Below are 19157 nucleotides of genomic sequence, written 5' to 3'. Positions count from 1 at the left end.
GCAGTCATCTGCTGATGTTCTCTACAGTATCTGTTACAAAAAAAATGTTTTATTTTATGCACCACGCACATAAATGGTTGTCTGTGCAATGCATGGATGGCTTATGTCCATTGAATTCAACGGGATTCTGCTGCCCTGGGCACACGTCGGAATTTCTGTGCCAAAACTTAATTTACCTTGTCCACACAAAGAATGAACACGATCATTCTTTGTGAGGTATCATGCACAGAATGCATAGCCGTCTATGAGATGGTGAATTCCTGTGCGGTCCTAGCGCCGGCAGATTATGTCGGCACCCTGCAGTTTGCGGAATGTTCGCATGTGTGAACATAGTCTTAGAGGCTCTGGCTCATACAGGTAAATGTGTTTACTAGAAATCCTTTACAATAATGCATTTATGCCCTCAAAGAGCATAAGTACAGAGGTTAACCTGATTTGACATTAAATGTATTTGCACATTCATGTAAATGAAAGTGCACCCATAGGTAATGTATCACAGAGTAAGAAATGTAACACAGACTCCATTGAGACCTCAGCAATTTCGAGCACAAGTTTAAATTGGGACAACAGCGAGGATCCTGGGAAATAAAATGCTATATTTTTTAATATGCAAAGTGGCTCTAGTCCAGAAGAAACCAACTGTAGGTAGCATCCCTGTATGTCAATGCTCAACCACTAAGGCTTTTTTTTTTGTGCATCTGTATTTTTCAGGTCATCACAATTATTATACAGTGATGTCTCAACATTCAATATTAATCAGATCAGGACCATTGTATGTTAAAGTGTACTTGTCGTTGGCAACAACTTTTTATATAATGTAAATAATATAATTATATGTATATTTGTAATATACATTGGTTAAAAATGTGTATATTTGGGGGTGAAAAAATGCTGTCCCTGCAGCTACTACATATGTGTCTCTGTGAGAAGACCAAATGGCAGGACAAGAAGGGCTCCGTGCAGGCTCCTGGCTTGTCAATCATCCTGCTGTGTGAGCTGCTGTGGTGAAGAAATGGATGACTTGCAGCCCAATGTGACCGCACAGTTGATCAGCAAAGCCACTGTGAGTGGTTGAGACATGCACATCTGCCCATTACTATTGGTTGCTGGGGGTGTGTGCAGCAGACACATGTCACTACATTCACTCAGCAGAGCGGTGATCAGAGGCAGGAGAGAGTGGTGATTGATTGCGCTCTCCCTGGCCTTTGTGTGGAGACACAGATTTCTACATCCCTGCCGCAGGGATGGGAATGTGTGTGGTACAACGGGGGTGCTAGGAATACCTGATCACTTTGTGACGCTAGGGCACTGTTAGCCTATACATGGTTGGAGACAGCTTCTCCTGGGCCAGACATGGGGAGTAAAGAAACACACCGACGTCAGGTTACCAATAACTGCATTTTACTGAGCAGGGTACAGATGGGATTACACGCCAACAGTATGGTGCAGAGTGGAGAGGATGCAGTGTAACCCCATGGGAGCCCTGTTGCCTTGCTGGGACTTATGGTGCTTTCGCCCAACTGATTGATACTGCTTTCACCCAACTGATTGATACTGATTGTTCCAGATCGCTAGGGTTCTGCCAAGGTCCAGGCTTGAATTTCCTCTATACGGGGGATCTTTGCAGAATGGCTGGAGAAGACTTGAGATTAGATTTGTTCTGGACTTCTCTCAGAGCTTCTCCACATACAGCTTACACCTTTACCACACTTGTGCTCTGCAACAACTGGGGCAACTCCTCTCCCCCTACTCTATATACTACTAAATTTAGGGGTTCCCATTGGCAGGCAGGGCCACATGGGCTTGCACTGCTCCTCTGTCTTAAAGGTATAACACATATATAAATAACAGATAACACAGTACTTAAGAAAATATATTAACCATTTGATAAAGTGTTTGAATGTAATAATTGTAACAGCCAGTCCTTTAGGGGGCCCAACACCTGTGCCGCAGGTCTGCCCGAGGAAGTTCCAAGCCCACAGGACAACCTTTGGTTCTGGGACACCACAAACGCCCCCACTTAAAAACCGCCATCCTCAGCGCCCAGTCCTGGAGGCTGAGGACTGATGAAGGTAGAGCAATTTGAAGTCCCTCTTTTGAGCTAGAACACTTTGGGAAGGAAGTTCCTTCCTTTGGATGGTTGGTGCCTTTGTTGGAAACGATACGCTTTTTGTTTTATGCCTTTCACTAACGACAGCATTAATTAAGGCATGATAAGACATTATAAAGAATAATTACTAACTAAATACAGAGCAAGATTGTCTGGGTTAAGCATTTTTCTCTCTAGGCAATCCTGACTAAGCATTTTTTTATTTTTTTATTATAAAGGCACTTTACCTATTTTTCACCAAACCAGGAAGGTATAAGAATACTTAAGAAGTTCCTGTTAAGATACCGAGCACATGTAATGGTTTCTTCTTGGCTAACTTTGCTTGAAAATTTGCAAAACTTTGGTAAAAATAACAGGTATCAGTCCTGGGTGTTACGCCGAGCGCTCCGGGTCCCTGCTCCTCCCCGGAGCACTCACGGCGTCTCTCTCCCTGCAGCGCCCCGGTCAGACCCGCTGACCGGGAGCGCTGCACTGACATTGCCGGCGGGGATGCGATTCGCATAGCGGGACGCGCCCGCTCGCGAATCGCATCCCAAGTCACTTACCCTTCCCGGTCCCCGGCTGTCATGTGCTGACGCGCGCGGCTCCGCTCTCTACGGCGCGCGCGCGCCAGCTCTCTGAGACTTAAAGGGCCAGTGCACCAATGATTGGTGCCTGGCCCAATTAGCTTAATTAGCTTCCACCTGCTCCCTGGCTATATCACATCACTTCCCCTGCACTCCCTTGCCGGATCTTGTTGCCTTGTGCCAGTGAAAGCGTTTAGTGTTGTCCAAGCCTGTGTTACCTGATCTCCTGCTATCCATATTGACTACGAACCTTGCCGCCTGCCCCGACCTTCTGCTACGTCTGACCTTGCCTCTGCCTAGTCCTTCTGTCCCACGCCTTCTCAGCAGTCAGCGAGGTTGAGCCGTTGCTAGTGGATACGACCTGGTTGCTACTGCCGCAGCAAGACCATCCCGCTTTGCGGCGGGCTCTGGTGAACACCAGTAGTCTCTTAGAACCGGTCCACCAGCACGGTCCACGCCAATCCCTCGCTGACACAGTGGATCCACAACCTGTAAGCCGAATCGTGACAGTAGATCCGGCCATGGATCCCGCTGAGGTGCCGCTGCCAAGTCTCGCTGACCTTACCACGGTGGTCGCTCAGCAATCGCAGCAGATTGCCCAACAAGGACAGCAGCTGTCGCAGTTGACCGCCACGTTACAGCAACTTCTGCCTCTGCTACAGCAGCAACCATCTCCTCCGCCAGCTCCTGCACCTCCTCCGCAGCGAGTGGCCGCTCCTAGCCTCCGCTTGTCCCTGCCGGACAAATTTGATGGGGACTCTAGACTCTGCCGTGGATTTTTGTCTCAATGTTCCCTGCATATGGAGATGTTGTCGGACTTGTTTCCTACAGAACGGTCTAAGGTGGCATTCATAGTGAGCCTTCTTTCAGGAAAGGCCTTGTCTTGGGCCACACCGCTCTGGGACCGCAATGATCCTGCCACAGCCACAGTCCAGTCCTTCTTCGCTGAAGTCCGTAGTGTCTTCGAGGAACCAGCCCGAGCTTCTTCTGCCGAGACTGCCCTGCTGAACCTGGTCCAGGGTAATTCTTCAGTAGGCGAGTACGCCATCCAATTTCGTACACTCGCTTCCGAATTATCTTGGAATAACGAGGCTCTCTGCGCGACCTTTAAAAAAGGCCTATCCAGTAACATCAAGGATGTGCTGGCCGCACGAGAGATTCCTGCCAACCTGCAAGAACTTATCCATTTGGCCACCCGCATTGACATGCGTTTTTCTGAGAGACACCAGGAGCTCCGCCAGGAAAAAGACTTAGACCTCTGGGCACCTCTCCCGCAGTATCCCTTGCAACCTACGCCTGGGCCTCCCGCCGAGGAGGCCATGCAAGTGGATCGGTCTCGCCTGACCCAGGAAGAGAGGAATCGCTGTAGGGAAGAAAATCTTTGTCTGTACTGTGCCAGTACCGAGCATTTCTTGGTGGATTGCCCTATTCGTCCTCCACGTCTAGGAAACGCACGCACCCAGCTCACGTGGGTGTGGCGTCTCTTGGTTCAAAGTCTGCTTCTCCACGTCTCACGGTGCCCGTGCGGATTTCTCCTTCTGCTAACTCCTCCCTCTCAGCCGTGGCCTGCTTGGACTCTGGTGCCTCTGGGAATTTTATTCTGGATTCTTTGGTGAATAAATTCTGCATCCCGGTGACCCGTCTCTTCAAGCCGCTCTACATTTCCGCGGTCAACGGAGTTAGATTGGATTGCACCGTGCGTTACCGCACAAAACCCCTCTTAATGTGCATTGGACCCCATCACGAATTGATTGAATTTTTTGTCCTTCCCAACTGCACCTCTGAGGTCCTCCTCGGTCTGCCATGGCTCCAGCTGCATTCTCCCACCCTTGACTGGACCACCGGGGAGATCAAGAACTGGGACTCTGCTTGCCATAAGAAATGCCTCTCCCCCCTCCCAGTCCCGTCAGGCAAGCCTCAGTGCCTCCTCATGGCCCCCGTCCTGGTGACACACTGCCCCGTGCCAAGCTTCACCCTGTGTTACCTGATCTCCTGCTATCCATATTGACTACGAACCTTGCCGCCTGCCCCGACCTTCTGCTACGTCTGACCTTGCCTCTGCCTAGTCCTTCTGTCCCACGCCTTCTCAGCAGTCAGCGAGGTTGAGCCGTTGCTAGTGGATACGACCTGGTTGCTACTGCCGCAGCAAGACCATCCCGCTTTGCGGCGGGCTCTGGTGAACACCAGTAGCCTCTTAGAACCGCTCCACCAGCACGGTCCACGCCAATCCCTCGCTGACACAGTGGATCCACAACCTGTAAGCCGAATCGTGACACTGGGGCATTGATCCTAATGTCCTGAACAGGCTGGTAGAACTTATAACTGATGGAGACCTAAAACATAACAACAGGCTTTTTCCGCCATAAACAGGAACAGGAAATTTTTGAAGGAGTGAGCATTATTATGTCTCACCTCTTAGGACATGTGGATTGGTTTTAGTATGTTGGAGGCTGATCAGGTGTAGTGGCCATAGCTTTAGCCACAGCAAGGTGCTGATATTCACAATTGGCTTGACTTTGGAGTCACCATAGCTGCATCATAGTGACCCTTTGAGCCTTTGTAGGATTTGGACACTAACCCTCAGGAGAAGTTGGTGCGGTGTCCGAGTCATCAGACAAGATCGGAGTCCGTGGAGCTGCCGGCAGAGTAGATGGCTGGCTTGGAAGAAAATACCTCAGCCAAGGTGACTGGCAGCAACAAGGCAGGTCCTGTTGGTGCCAGTTGGTTAGGCCAAACCACTGTGGCAGCAGTAGGAGGCCTGGGCAAGAGATGTGCGTACTTTTGAAAAATTAGATTTGGCCAATTTGACGAATTTTTAAAAAAAATTTGTTTCGATCCAAATTTATTCACGGCCAATCTATATTAAAAATGTCTATTTCTGGCCTACAGAGAGCCTCAATAGGGGTGTAGAACACTTTGCTGTGTTCTAACATGCATTTGAAGTGTGCTGGCGTAGTGAAATAATCCTGTTATTCAGAATGACATGCAGATTACCGGCATCACTTTTAGAATCACTGCCGCAGAGCAGCACAATGACAGAGCCTAGAGGTGGCATCAGTATGAAGAGACCATATAGTGACTGAATGACACAGCGTGGAGGTGTTGGCAGCATGAGGAGACCATATAGGGGCTGAATGACACAGCATGGAGGTGTTGGCAGCATGAGGAGACCATACAGTGGCTGAATGACACAGTGGGGAGGTGTTGGCAGCATGAGGAGACCATATGGTGTCTGAATGGCACAGCCAGGAGTAGGCAGCAGCATGAGTAGACATTAGGCCTTCACACTCCCTAAGACTATAAGATGAATTCTGAAATTTAAACTGAAGATTTTCGATAGCTAGTGCTACCTCCCATATCAAAAGTTTTTATTCCCAGACTCAGGCCCAGCAGCATCAGTAAACCATATATTGCCTGAATGACACAGCCTGGAGTTGGCAGAAGCATGAGGAGACTCCAGGGCTTCACAATCCCTAAGAAAAAAAAAGACAAAGTTTGAAATTTAAACAGAAGATTTTGGGTAGCTGGTGCTACCATAAGAAAAGTTTTTATTCCCAGGCCGAGCAGCATCAGTAAACCATATATTGCCTGAATGACACAGCCTGGAGGTGGCTGAAGCATGAGGAGACCCCAGGGCTTCAAAATCCCTAAGAAAAAAAAGACAAAGTTTGAAATTTAAACAGAAGATTTTGGGTAGCTAGTGCTACCATAACAAACATTTTTATTCCCAGACCCAGGCCCAGCATCAGTAAACCAAATATTGCCTAAATGGCGCAGCCTGGAGTTGGCAGCAGCATGACAAAACCATTTATGAAATTTATGATTTTTAAATTTAAATATAAGATTTTGAAATTGATATTATGGATTTTGTAATTGAAATTTCACTACTCTGCCTGACATACTTATTGCGTATTTGACGGGAATACAATATGCTTCACTTCGCTTAAAACAGTATTTGTCTAGAACAGCAGCAGGTGTGTACTATTGGCTGTCCTTTCACAGTATATAGACCCTTGACAGATTAACAGGTACAAAATAGTACACTACTTAGATGTAGGTATGTGGTATGCACTAATTAGTTCAGAAAAATGTCTTACAGTACGCTTAAAAATACTTATTTTTACCTGTGTCCCAGATTACATAATTCCTTTATAATCAAAAATTGTCAGAATATCACCTGACATTCAAAATAATAAAATGATAGATACGTTTTCTGAAGAAAAGGATCCTTCATTAGATGATGATATGAGTATTGTGTGTTCCAGTGACATTAGCTCATCGGAGGAACAGGAAAACATGATACAACTTAATTCTGCAACTTAATAACCACAACAAAGAATGAACAACTTTAAGCTTACTGGAACTGAGGAACTTCAAAATGGTAAATCTACAACATGGGATAGTCAGTCAATTCCAACAGCTGGTGGTCAGTATCCACAGTTCAATGTTTCTGCTAATCTTTGGCAATATTCCTTTTATTACAGGTCTGGTATCAATATGGCAATAATGCTGGGAGAGTAACTCAAGGATACCCACATGTTTCCTGCAATACACAGTCAATATATGGAGACCATATAGTGGCTGAATCACTAAACCATGTAGCTGCTAAATGACACAGACAGGAGCAGTCAGCAGCAGGAGTACAGATAAATGTTGAAATCTCAATTAAGCATGAATTTAAGCTAGTGCTAACAAGTCCAACAATGTAGGGCCCAAGCCCAGCAGCATCAGTAAGCCAAGTAGTTCCGGAGAAGGCAGCAGCAGTACACAAGAGGGTTTCATAACCCCTTACATTGAAAGATTAATTTTGAAATCTCAATTAAGCATGTATGTAAGCTAGTGCTAACATCCAAAAATGTAAGGACCAAGCCCAGCAGCTTACGAAAGCCAAGTAGTTCCTGAAAGACACAGTCAGGAGCAGGCAGCAGCAGTACTCAAGAGGGTTTCATAACCCCTAAGATTGAAAGATCAATATTGAAATCTCTACTGGAGAGGAATGTTACCTCATGCTTCACAACCCCTAACATTAAACTTTTAATGTTGAAATCTGTATAGGAGATGTATGTTAGCTAGTGCTAACATCAAAACATTTTAGGCACAGGCCCAGCAGCATCACTAAACCATATAGTTGCTGAAACACACAGCCTGGATCAGGCAGCAGCAGAAGTACACAAAAGGGCTTAATAACCCCTAACATTAAAAAGGTGAATATTGAAATCTGTATAGAAGATGTATGTTAACTAGTGCTAACATCAAAAAGATTTAGGCACAGGCCCAGCAGCATCAGTAAGCCAAGTAGTTCCTGAAACACAGAGACTGGATCAGGCAGCAGGATGCGTACATAAAGGGGTTCACAACCCATAACATTAAAAGATGAATGTTGAAATCTATATTGAGCATGTATGTTTGCTAGTGCTACCATAAAAAATTGTAGGTATTATCCAAGACCGTCCCAGCTGCATCAGAAAACAATATATTGGCTGAATGACACAGCCTGGGGGTGGGGAAGGCATAAGGAGCCCATATAGTGTCTGAATGGTACAGCCTGGAGGTGGCAGAAGCATAAGGAGACAAAATAGTGGCTGAATGAAACAGCCTGGAGGTGGCAGCAGCATCAGGAGTCCTGAAAGTGACCCGGTGACAGAGTGGTGCGGTGGGTGGCAATAACAATACCGGTGATGAAGGTGGCTGGAATGTTTGTAACTGGGGATCAGTGCCTTAAATCTGTTTGGCACTATCCATATTTGTGAAGTGTTGATGTAGCACCATGGTCATCTGGCATTGGTGAATGGAAATCTTGGCGGATCCATGCCTGATTCATCTTCATAAACATCAGTCTTTCCTTTTTCATGGACAGACAAGTTCTCCTTGGAGTTACTATGGCCCCCGCCGCACTAAACACCCGCTCTGATGGCACACTACTGGCTGGGCAGGACAGCTTTTCCAGGGCAATCTCTGCTAGTTGTGGCCATTATTCAAGTTTGGCTTCCCAGAAGTCGAGCGGATCTTCAAGGTTTGTTGGCATGGCCCTGTCAAGGTATGATACCACCTGCTGTTTCAGGTCCTGCTCCCTGTCTACCTGCTGCTTTTGAGTTGCTTCGCTATGCGGGTGAAGAAAGGTACTCATCAGCGACTGTAGATTCAGGCTGCTGCTGATGGAGCTGGTACTGCTCCTGCCACCCCACCCCTCCCCAGCAGCCATGGCAGTGGAAGGTGAGAGCAGAAGGCCCCCCAAGTAAGACCTGCGAGTGGATGGACGATGGCGCCAATAGGCATCAGCCAACTGACTACGTAGGATCTCTCTGTAGTAGGTCAGTTTGTCCTCCCTCTCAGTGGGTGTAAAAAAGGCCCCCATTTTGTGCCGATAGTCCAATAAGGTGGAGAGCCACAAGTCATCCCGCTGCCGAATGTTAACAATTTCGGCGGTCACTACGCAAGCAGCTGAGCATGTATAGTGCCATTTGTGCAAGTGACTCAGTGGGACTCCCTGCCTCCATCTCCACTGCACACTGCCAGTGGGTCTGGGTCCTCTGTCGCGCCTTCCTTACAACCCTCTAGCTCCTCTAGTTGATCATGCTTCTCCTCTCCTGTCAGATGACTAGAAACACCGCCCCTCTCATGAAACCTAAATTGTCCTCCACTGTGCCCCTCATCCTCTTCCTCCAGTTCAGCCCCCACAGGGCTCATGTGGCCGTGAGATGTAGGCGCAATGTCTCCATTGCCCTGACCAGCCATCGTTTCCAACACTTGTTGTAGGAAATGAAGCAGTGGAAGGACGTCGTCCATCCTGTAATCCTGGCGACTTACTAATAATGTGGCTTTTTCAAAAGACTTGAGTAAATGGCAGGTGTCATGTATAAGCAGCCACTGGTTCACATTGAAATTACACAGGGGAATACCCCTATCCGCTTGGATCATCAAGAAATCGGTGATAGATTTTCTCTGTTCGTACAGTGGGTACAACATATGCAGGGTGGAATTCCTTGTTGCAACGTCAGAAATCAGACTATGTTGTGGGATTTGTGCTTTGCGGTGTATGAGTGGCTGAAGTGCATGAAAAGTTTCCTTCCCATTGTTAGGATGTTTTGCAAATGGGGGGAACACTTCAGGAACTGCTTCACAACGAGATTGAACACGTGTGCCATGCAGGGTGCATGGCTCAGTCTTCCCAGTCACAGCGCATGCAAGATGTTCTTCCCCTTGTCAGTCAGCATGGTTCCCATTTCCATTTTCGTGGAGTAAGCCATGCTACAATTTTTTTACGAATTACTTTTAGCAGTTCCTCCCCTGTGTGACTCTTTTCGCCAAGGCAAACCATGTGAAGAGCAGCATGACACCGCCGTGCCCTGCACACATGGTATGCGGAAGGGCCACTGAGTGTGGAGAGTGTGGAGGAGGAAGCAGAGTGACCTGTCCAAGTTGGGGTTGTGGCTGTGCAGGAACCATATTCACCCAGTGAGCCGTAAAGGACATGTATTGTTCCTGACCGTAGTTACAGCTCCAGATGTCAGCGCTGCAATGCACTTTGGTACACACCGACAGGCTCAAGGACTGGACCACCTTCTCTTCTACAAAATTGTGCAGGGCTGGTACTGCCTTCTTTGCTAAGAAATGACAGTTTGGCACTCTCCACCTCGGCTCGGCACAAGCCATCAGTTCTCTGAAAGGTGCAGGGTCCACCACTTGAAATGGGAGGGACTGCAGCACCCCCAACTTAGACAGGTGGACTTTCAGCTTCTGTGCCGTTGGATGAGTGGGCGCATACTGTTGTCTCTTGGACATGGTTCCGTGGATAGATTGTTGGCGGAATGGCTGACTAAAAGTGGGAGGAGCAGGAGCATCTGGAGCGACAGAAGGAGGGTATGACACACAGCTCCCTTTGGCTGAGTTGGTGGAGCCTTGGCTGGCTGAAAGAGGGAGCGGTGTGCCACCGGGTGATGCAGCAGGCTGGACCACTACATCGGAGCCCCGGTTCTCCAAACCCGCTTTATGGTGGTGAAGCATATGTTGACACAAGGCCGTGGTGCCAACATTGGGACACTGGCCACGCTTCACCTTCTGCCGACATATCTTGCTTGTAGCTATGTGAACCTCCTCCGGATGCTTGATAAAAAACTGCCACATCGCTGAGTAGCTGATTTTTACACCAATTAGTCCACACTAATTGACTGCTACTGCTGCCGTCTCCAGGAACCCCTGTTCCACTACCTCCCGGGAAGGTAGGCTGCTGCGAAACAGGTGGTCTCCCCTGGGCACGTTTGGCTCCAGAATTTCAACTTCTGCCACCACGCTGACTGCTAACCATGCTACCACCTTGCTTGCTCAGCTGCTGCCTTACGGGCAACCTGCAACTCTCTTCTCCTGATGATAATGAAGCCCCGTCTGCACCCAGCTCCCAATTGTGATCGGCTTCATCATCATCAACAAGTGTCTTCACGTCACTGATGTCCTCCTCAGGTTCCTCAACAGTTTCTGCTTCAGTACCCTGAATGCTGGCAACACCGCCTCCCACGTCGCTCTCCTCATTACTAATTGCGAGCCTAGCAGAGGAAGCGGCGGATGTTTCCTCCACTTGTTGGCTGGGCAGTAGCTGCTGACTGTCCTCTATTAGATTGTCTTCAGTGAATAGTGGAGCTTAACCCACAGCATAAGATACTTCTGTAGGGGAGGGAACAGCATAAGGCATAGGCAATGGGAGGACAGGGGCTGCTCCTGGGCCATGCCAACTGAGGGTTGTGTCTGAGGAATCCTCCGACTGTTGACTGGGGGTATCAGATGTCACTTGTGATGAAGTGGATGACCGTGTTAATCAATCGATGATGGCAGATGGGTTGCTTGGCGAGACACGACCGCCAGCTGATACTGGGAGATCGGACCACTTGCTGCGACTCCTGCTGCCACTCGCCCGTAGTCTGCTGTGACCTCTGCCTGATGAATTTAGGCCTCTGCCACTCCTCTGTGCATGTCCTGGCACTTCTCTGCCTGACATACTTAGTGCGTATATGAGGGGAGTACAATACGCTTCGCTATGCTTAAAACAGTATTTGTCTAGAACAGCAACAGGTGTGTACTTTTGCCTAGAATTTCCCAGTATCTAGGCCCTTGACAGATTAACAGGTACAAAATAGTACACTACTTAGATGAAAGTATGTGGTATGCACTTATGAAGGCAGAAAAATGCGGTACAGTACGCTTAACAAAATGTATTTTAGTAAAACACCAGCCGGGGATTACTTTTGTCTGGACTTTCACAGTATCTAGGCTCTTAACAGATTAACAGGTACAAAATAGTACACTACTTAGATGTAGGTATGGGGTATGCACTTATGAGGGCAGAAAAATGCGCTACTGTACGCTTAAGAAAAAATATTTTGGTAAAATACCAGCCGGTGATTAATTTTGCCTGGACTTTCTCAGTATCTAGGTCCTTGACAGATTAACAGGTACAAAATAGTACCTACTTACATGTACATATGTGGGATGCACTTATGAAAGCAGAATAATGCGGTACAGTACGCTTAAAAAAAACTTATTTTTGCACAACACCAGCATACACAACAGTGCTGGAGCACTAAACACAAAATTGCACACTGTCAAAGACTATTAGGAATGGTTGAGGCAGCTTGTTGAAATGTATGAGGCACCACAGCTATCTGCCCCTCTCTGTAATACAATGCTGAAGAAAGTAACTAGGGAAAAAAACACTGCTCTTTGTCCACCAGAACGCTGATGTGACTACAGATTAACGTAGGGGCAGATGGAGCTGCCGCTCCACGCCCCGTTACAATAGTCCAGCGAATAGCACGGGCGGTCATCTCCTTAAAGGAGTAGTCCAGTGGTGAACGCAGGGGTGAACAACTTATCCCCTATACTAAGGATAGGGGATAAGTTTGAGATCGCGGGGGGTCTGACCGCTGGGGCCCCCTGCGATCTCCTGTATGGAGCCCCGACAGCTCTCGGGAAGGGGGCATGTCAACCTCTGCACGAAGCGGTGGCCGACAATACAACTCTATGGCAGAGTCGAAGCGCTGCCTTCGGCAATCTCCGGCTCTGCCATAGAGATGTATTGAGGGGGCGTGTCGGACGCCGCTTCATGCGGAGAGCCTGGCCCCCGTACAGAGAGATCGCAGGGGGCCCCAGCGGTCGGACCCCCACAATCTCAAACTTATCCCCTATCCTTAGGATAGGGGATAAGTTTTTCACCACTGGACTACCCCTTTAAGCCGCACGTACACTACCTGGGTCATGTTGTCAGCGCAGAGGTAGTAGTCCAGCCTAATCCTGAAAAAGGGGAAGTTGTTAAGAACTGGCCTACCCCGTGCACGATGAAAGATGTCAGGAGCTTCCTGGGATTTGACAGCTACTACAGCTGCATCATTCCCCACTTAGATTCCAGCAGGGTATGGTGAAGGAGAACTACAGTGGAAGATTACCTGTTGAATGGCCGAAGAGCAAGAGACAGTGTTCCGAGCTCTAAAACATCTGCTGACAGAACCACCCATCCTTGCGTATCCAGACTACAGTCAGCTGTTTTGGCTGTATAATGATGCTGGCTTTGAAGGTCTGGGGGCTGTCCTGTCCCAAGTTCAAGAAGGGCAAGAGCGAGTGATAGCCTATGCCTGTCGTTACCTGCGAGGAGCAAAAAAAATGATGAAAACTACAGCTCTTTCAAGGACTACTTGGCTGCTACGCCATTGAGAAATGGTGCAGTGAGTGTGCAGTCTGCAATGTCACCAAGAATGTGCGCAAGGACACAAGAGCACCCTTCCATTCTGTCCAGAGTGAAAGGCCTAATCAGTTGGTCATGCTAGACCATGTCAAGTTGTCTCCTACCCTGTCCGGGTACACTTATGCTCTCACCATGGTGGATCACTACTTCAAATGGGTTGTCATAGTACCTATTAACCCCTGAAGGACTCAGCGTTTTTCCGTTTTTGCATTTTCATTTTTTCCTCATCACCTTCTAAAAATCATAACGCTTTAAATTTTGCACATAAAATTCCATATGATGGCTTTTTTTTGCACCACCAATTCTACTTTGCGGTGACATTAGTCATTTTACCAAAAAAATCCACCGCGAAACAGAAAAAAAAAAATCATTGTGCGACAAAATTGAAGAAAAACTGTCATTTTGTAAATTTTGGGGACTTCTGTTTCTAGGCAGTGCATTTTTCGGTAAAAATGACACCTTATCTTTATTCTGTAGGTCCATACGGTTAAAATAATACCCTAATTATATAGGTTTGATTTTGTCGTACTTCTGAAAAAAATCATAACTACATGCAGGAAAATGTATACGTTAAAAATTCTTTTAATTAATTTTTTCATGATGTAAAGAGTGACCAAGAATACGCTATTTTGAACTTTGACTTTTTTTTCACATACACCATTGACCGTGCGGTTTAATTAAAGATATATTTTTATAGTTCGGACATTTCCACACACGGCGATGCCACATATGTTTATTTTTATTTACACAGTTTTTTTTTATGGGAAAAGGGGGGTGATTCAAACTTTTATTAGGGAAGGGTTAAATGACCTTTTTTTCACATTTTTTTTGCAGTGTTATAGCTCTCATAGGGGGCTATAACACTGCACACACGGATCTTTAACACTGATCCCTGCAAAGCCATAGCTTGGCATGGATCAGCGTTATAGGGGGTTTAATGCTCAAGCCTGTAGCTCTGGCTAGGAGCAATCAAATGCCGATCGGACGCGATGGAGCAAGGTAAGGGTACCTCCGCTCGCGTCCTAGCTGATCGGGACATTGCGATTTTATCGCGATAGTCCCGATCAGCCTGACTGATCTGCCAGGAAGCTTTTACTTTTGTTTTAGACGCAGCGATCAACTTTGATCATCGCGTCTGAAGGGTTAATAGCGCGCGGCACAACGATCGGTGCTGCGCGCTATTAGCCCAGGGTCCCGGCTATCATTAGCCTCCGGGACTGACCCGGTATGATGCGGGGTCATGGCCTGACCCCATTTTAAATAGCGGGACCGGGCGCAGGGCGTACAGGTACGCCCTGTGTCCTTAAGAGGTTAAAGACCTCACAGACAAAACAGCTGCCCAGATGTTCTACTCCAATTGGGTACAAACCCTTGGGTGTCAGAAGTCTGTCCTAATGGATCGAGGAACGGCCTTCGAGGCCCAACTCTTCCACACCTTTAAGAAACTTCAGACTAAAGCTTACCACCCTCAAGGTAACGGGCTCTGTGAGCGCATCAATCAAGTCTTCATCCACATGTTGTGAGCAGCTTCTGTATCCAAGCAGGAAGAGTGGCCCCGATTGTTGCCCAAATTGTTAGAGATTTACAACAACACGGTCCATTGTTCTACAGGGTACACCCCTTTCTAATTGATGATGGGGTGGCATGGGCATCTGCAGAAGGACCGAACGTATGGGCTTCAGGCCCTAATCAATAACTCCCCACAAGCCTCCATGGAGTGGGTCTCTAACCATCAAAGAAGGATCCAAGAAGCAAAAGAGATTGTTGGCAAAAAGATGGGCGAGGCTCAACGAACACAGCAGCAAGATTATAACCTTCATGTCTCTGCCAAACCCCTTCAGCTAGGTAAAAAAGTCTGGCTGCAGAAGTTCCTGAGAACTCATAAACTGGACTCTATCTGGGAGACATTACCATATACAGTGATGGCCGTACCCTATCCATCAAGTTGTCCATCATAACAGAATCAAGCTATGTCACAAAGAAAACTTACTTGTGCTCCCCGTAACTTCACCACCAGCAGTCAGACCTACAGGGAGTACGTGCAAGGAGAAGGGATCCATCCATCCATGGATATTCCAATGTTCTCTCCCAGACAACCTGCAATCTTCTGTATCGTGCCAAAACCGGGACAGGTGCAACCAACCTTAGTCTCCACACCAGCCCCCTTCCTTTCACAGTTGGTGCCGGTCTATACTCCAGTCTCCAGACCACCTGTCCCACCAATGTTTATGCCCGCAAGTCCAAGTCCTGCCAGTCCAGAACCACTACCTACTCCAGCATTTAGAGCCTGTTGCAGTTCCAATCGAGTCAAGAGCTCCCGAAAAAGTAGTCCTTAATCCCAAGAGGTGGTGCTGCGTAGATCCCAACGGTCCACTCAAGGCCAAGTTCCAGCCAGATACAAAGATTGACTTGTCACAGAAAGGTTCAAGTAACACACAAAGTCCTGTGCTACACATAGTCCACTGACTTCATGTTCAGTCATGCACATACGTTTCTACCCACACTAGGGTTGTTACATTTGTCATAATACCAGTCCTCAAATGTTTATGATGTATCATGTCTAATATTATCTTGTGTCCATGTGCTCAGGATACTTTACTGGCCAGAAGGTATTCCTGTTAACCCACTGCACATGTACAGTAAAAAGAAAAGGTAACAAATGTCTAGTGATGTCTAGTGATATACATAGTGTTCTGGGGAGAAGTGTGTCCACCGAGGGACCCCAGAAGCTGAGGCATTGGGTAAAAAGCCTCTGGCAGTGCACTCCATCAGAATAGTATCTAATGTTATGTATAATGTCTTAGTCATATCCTTCAGTAGTCATACAGTTAATAAGTCTTTTTATAGTTCAGAGCGTGTATGAACATTTTATAATACATGGACTCTTTGACTTCATCTGCATCAGACCTGGATATGGGCGTGGTTTGAAATGCCCCAGGAACTGTCTGTGGCCCCTGTGGTCATTATGGTCCTCCGCCTTCCAGGACTGGGCATCGAGGGCGACTTCATTAAAGTGGAGGAGTTTGTGGTGACCCAGTACAGGATGGTGTTTTCCTGAACTTCTCCTGCCCTGTCAGGCAGAGTCTCTCCATGTCCCTAAGGCCCCCTTTATGTATTATCCCCTGTGTATATAACTTGTGATATTAATAATGTACTGTTACTTTAATTGTTATACCATGTGATTGTTACCCAGGAGACACTAGTGACCAGGTGACCCCCCAGTTGACCTATGGGCTCCTTGCACCCCTATATAACCAGGGGAGGGGCTGCAATCTTTCTCTTTCCATGCTCTCAGTTCCTGAGATCCAGTGCAGTCAAATCGTCTCAGTGTGCGTGTCCGGGGCATTGGAGGCCTCAACCCTAAAGTCTGCAGCTACCTGTCAATTGCAAGTAAGTCAAAGTCATATAATTGTCAGTCATCAAGTCAGTCAAGTCAAGTCTACTGTTTAGTCACTGTGGCCTGCACCAAACTACTGCAAGTCCCAGTAAGCCTGCGAGGTCCCCCTGTGTCACCTTTTTGGAATATTGGCTGTATTGCATAGACAATGTCATCTGTCTACCCTCAGTAAAGCTACTGTTTTTCCGTAACTTGGCGTTGGTGTCTTCAGGACCAGCGGTATTACCTTTGAGTGGTTAAGGCTAAACCTAGCCCTGGCGTTACGACAAGAAGGGGATAATAACATCTGCCCCTTGGGTTGTAACATCTACCCTGCACCTCACACCCCGACGCCACACACACACACACATATATATATATATATATATATATATATACACACACATTGGGCACAGGCATATGTACCTGACAAGTTACTCAGTACCCCCCCCCCCCCCCTTGGCTATAACTACCTCCTCACAGCTCCTCTGTGGTGTTGGTATCTTGTCTCTCCTCAGTGCAGTGAGGCAGTGGGGGAGGGGCAGGGCACAGAGAACGTGCAGGATATGGGGATCCCACTGATGCCTCCTAAGGCCCCATGTACTGGCAGAGTGCAGGAAAAAAGCCTGCAGATATTCAGAATAATAAACAGCTTGGTGGGATTAAGGTAGAGTCAGGGGCACCACAGCCCTGCCTGAAGCTGCACTGTGTGTAACTGTCTTCCTGCTCCCAGTGAACATTCTATCTGGGGCACAGGCCCTGAATGTTTAATGAGGAGAGAGAGAAATGAAAAGCCGGCCACTCACCAATATATTCCTTCTTCAAGCTTTTATTGCAGCGACATAATACTCACATATACGGGGGGTGTGTACAGAAAAGAAGAGCAGGGGGGTACAGAGGCGAAAAGCTCCGTTTCACACACTAAAGTGCTTCGTCCGGCCATAGTTTAGAAAAAAGAAGGACTAGGGGCGACCTAATTACTATGTATAAATATATCAGGGGCAGTACAGAGATCTCTCCCATGATCTATTTATACCCAAGACTGTATCTATAACAAGGGGGCATCCTCTATGTTTAGAGGAAAGAAGGTTTCTAAACAGTGAGACTGTAGATCTCTCTTCCGGAGGAGGTGGTCATGGTGCACTCAATAATGGAGTTCAAAACAGGCCTGGATGCATTTCTGGAGAGTAATAACATTACAGGTTATGGATAATAGATTTATAGGGACAGAAGGTTGACCCAGGGATTTCTTCTTTCATATTTGGAGTCAGAAAGGAATTTTTACCTCTAGCATGGGTGGATCCAGAGTCTAGTCTCGGGAGGGGCACTATCAGAGTATCGTGCGGTGGTCGACACGCCCCCCCATAGCCTTGCATTGAGGGGGCGTGGTGTGATGTCACAAGAGGCTTGGCTGTGACATCACGACCCCTGCAGCCCGCACCCAGCATTCGGAACAAAATGTTCTGAACGCTGGAGCAGTGGAGTACTCCTTTAAGTACGCAGCATAAGTCCCCCACATTTAGTACGCAGCATAATTCCTCCACATTAGGTAGACAGCATAGTTCCCCCACACTAGGTAGGCAGCATAGTACCCCCACAGTAGGTAGCCAGCATATTTCCCCCACATTTGGTAGGCAGCATAATTCCCCCACACTAGGTAATCAGCATAGTTCCCCCTACACTAGGTAGGCAGCATAGTTACCCCCCACTAAGTTGGCAGCATAGTTCCCCCACACTAGGTAGGCAACTTAGTTCCCCCACACTAGGTTGGCAGCATAGTTCCCCCACCTTATGTTGGCAACATTGTTCCCTCACATTAGGTTGGCAGCATAGTTTCCCCACATTAGGTAGGCAGCATAGTTCCCCACATTAGGTAGGCAGCATAGTTCCCCCACATTAGGTAGGCAGTATAGTTCCCCCACATTAGGTAGGCAGTGGCCCCCACAGACATTCAGCCTCCAGCCATAAACAGTGTATGGCTAGAGGCTGTATGTCTGTATACTGCCCCATTTTAGAGCAACGAAGATGACGTGCTGCTGGTACCTTACCATGCGCGCGTCCTCTCTGCTCCCATGGGTGTCCCCTGCATTTTTAAAAGTTAACACAGGGCCGCGGAGAGGTAACCGAAACATCCTTGTGCCCTGAATGGGATGTCCTGAATGTGACAGGGAAATAAATCTGGGGGTGGGGGGCAATTTCCCCTCTTGCCCCCCCCCCCCCCCCCCCCTGGATCCACAACTGACCTCTAGTATGACGGTTTTTGGCCCTCCTCTGGATAAACTCAGCAGGGACTTATTAGGGATATAGGTTGAACTTTATGGACTCTGGTCTTTTTTCAACTTTATGTAAAACAAGTAATTGGTTCCTGCCTCAGAA

Source organism: Hyla sarda, chromosome 10 (genome assembly GCF_029499605.1).
Source record: "Hyla sarda isolate aHylSar1 chromosome 10, aHylSar1.hap1, whole genome shotgun sequence".
In the NCBI taxonomy this organism is placed as follows: domain Eukaryota; kingdom Metazoa; phylum Chordata; class Amphibia; order Anura; family Hylidae; genus Hyla; species Hyla sarda.
Note: the sequence above shows the minus strand (reverse complement) of the source record.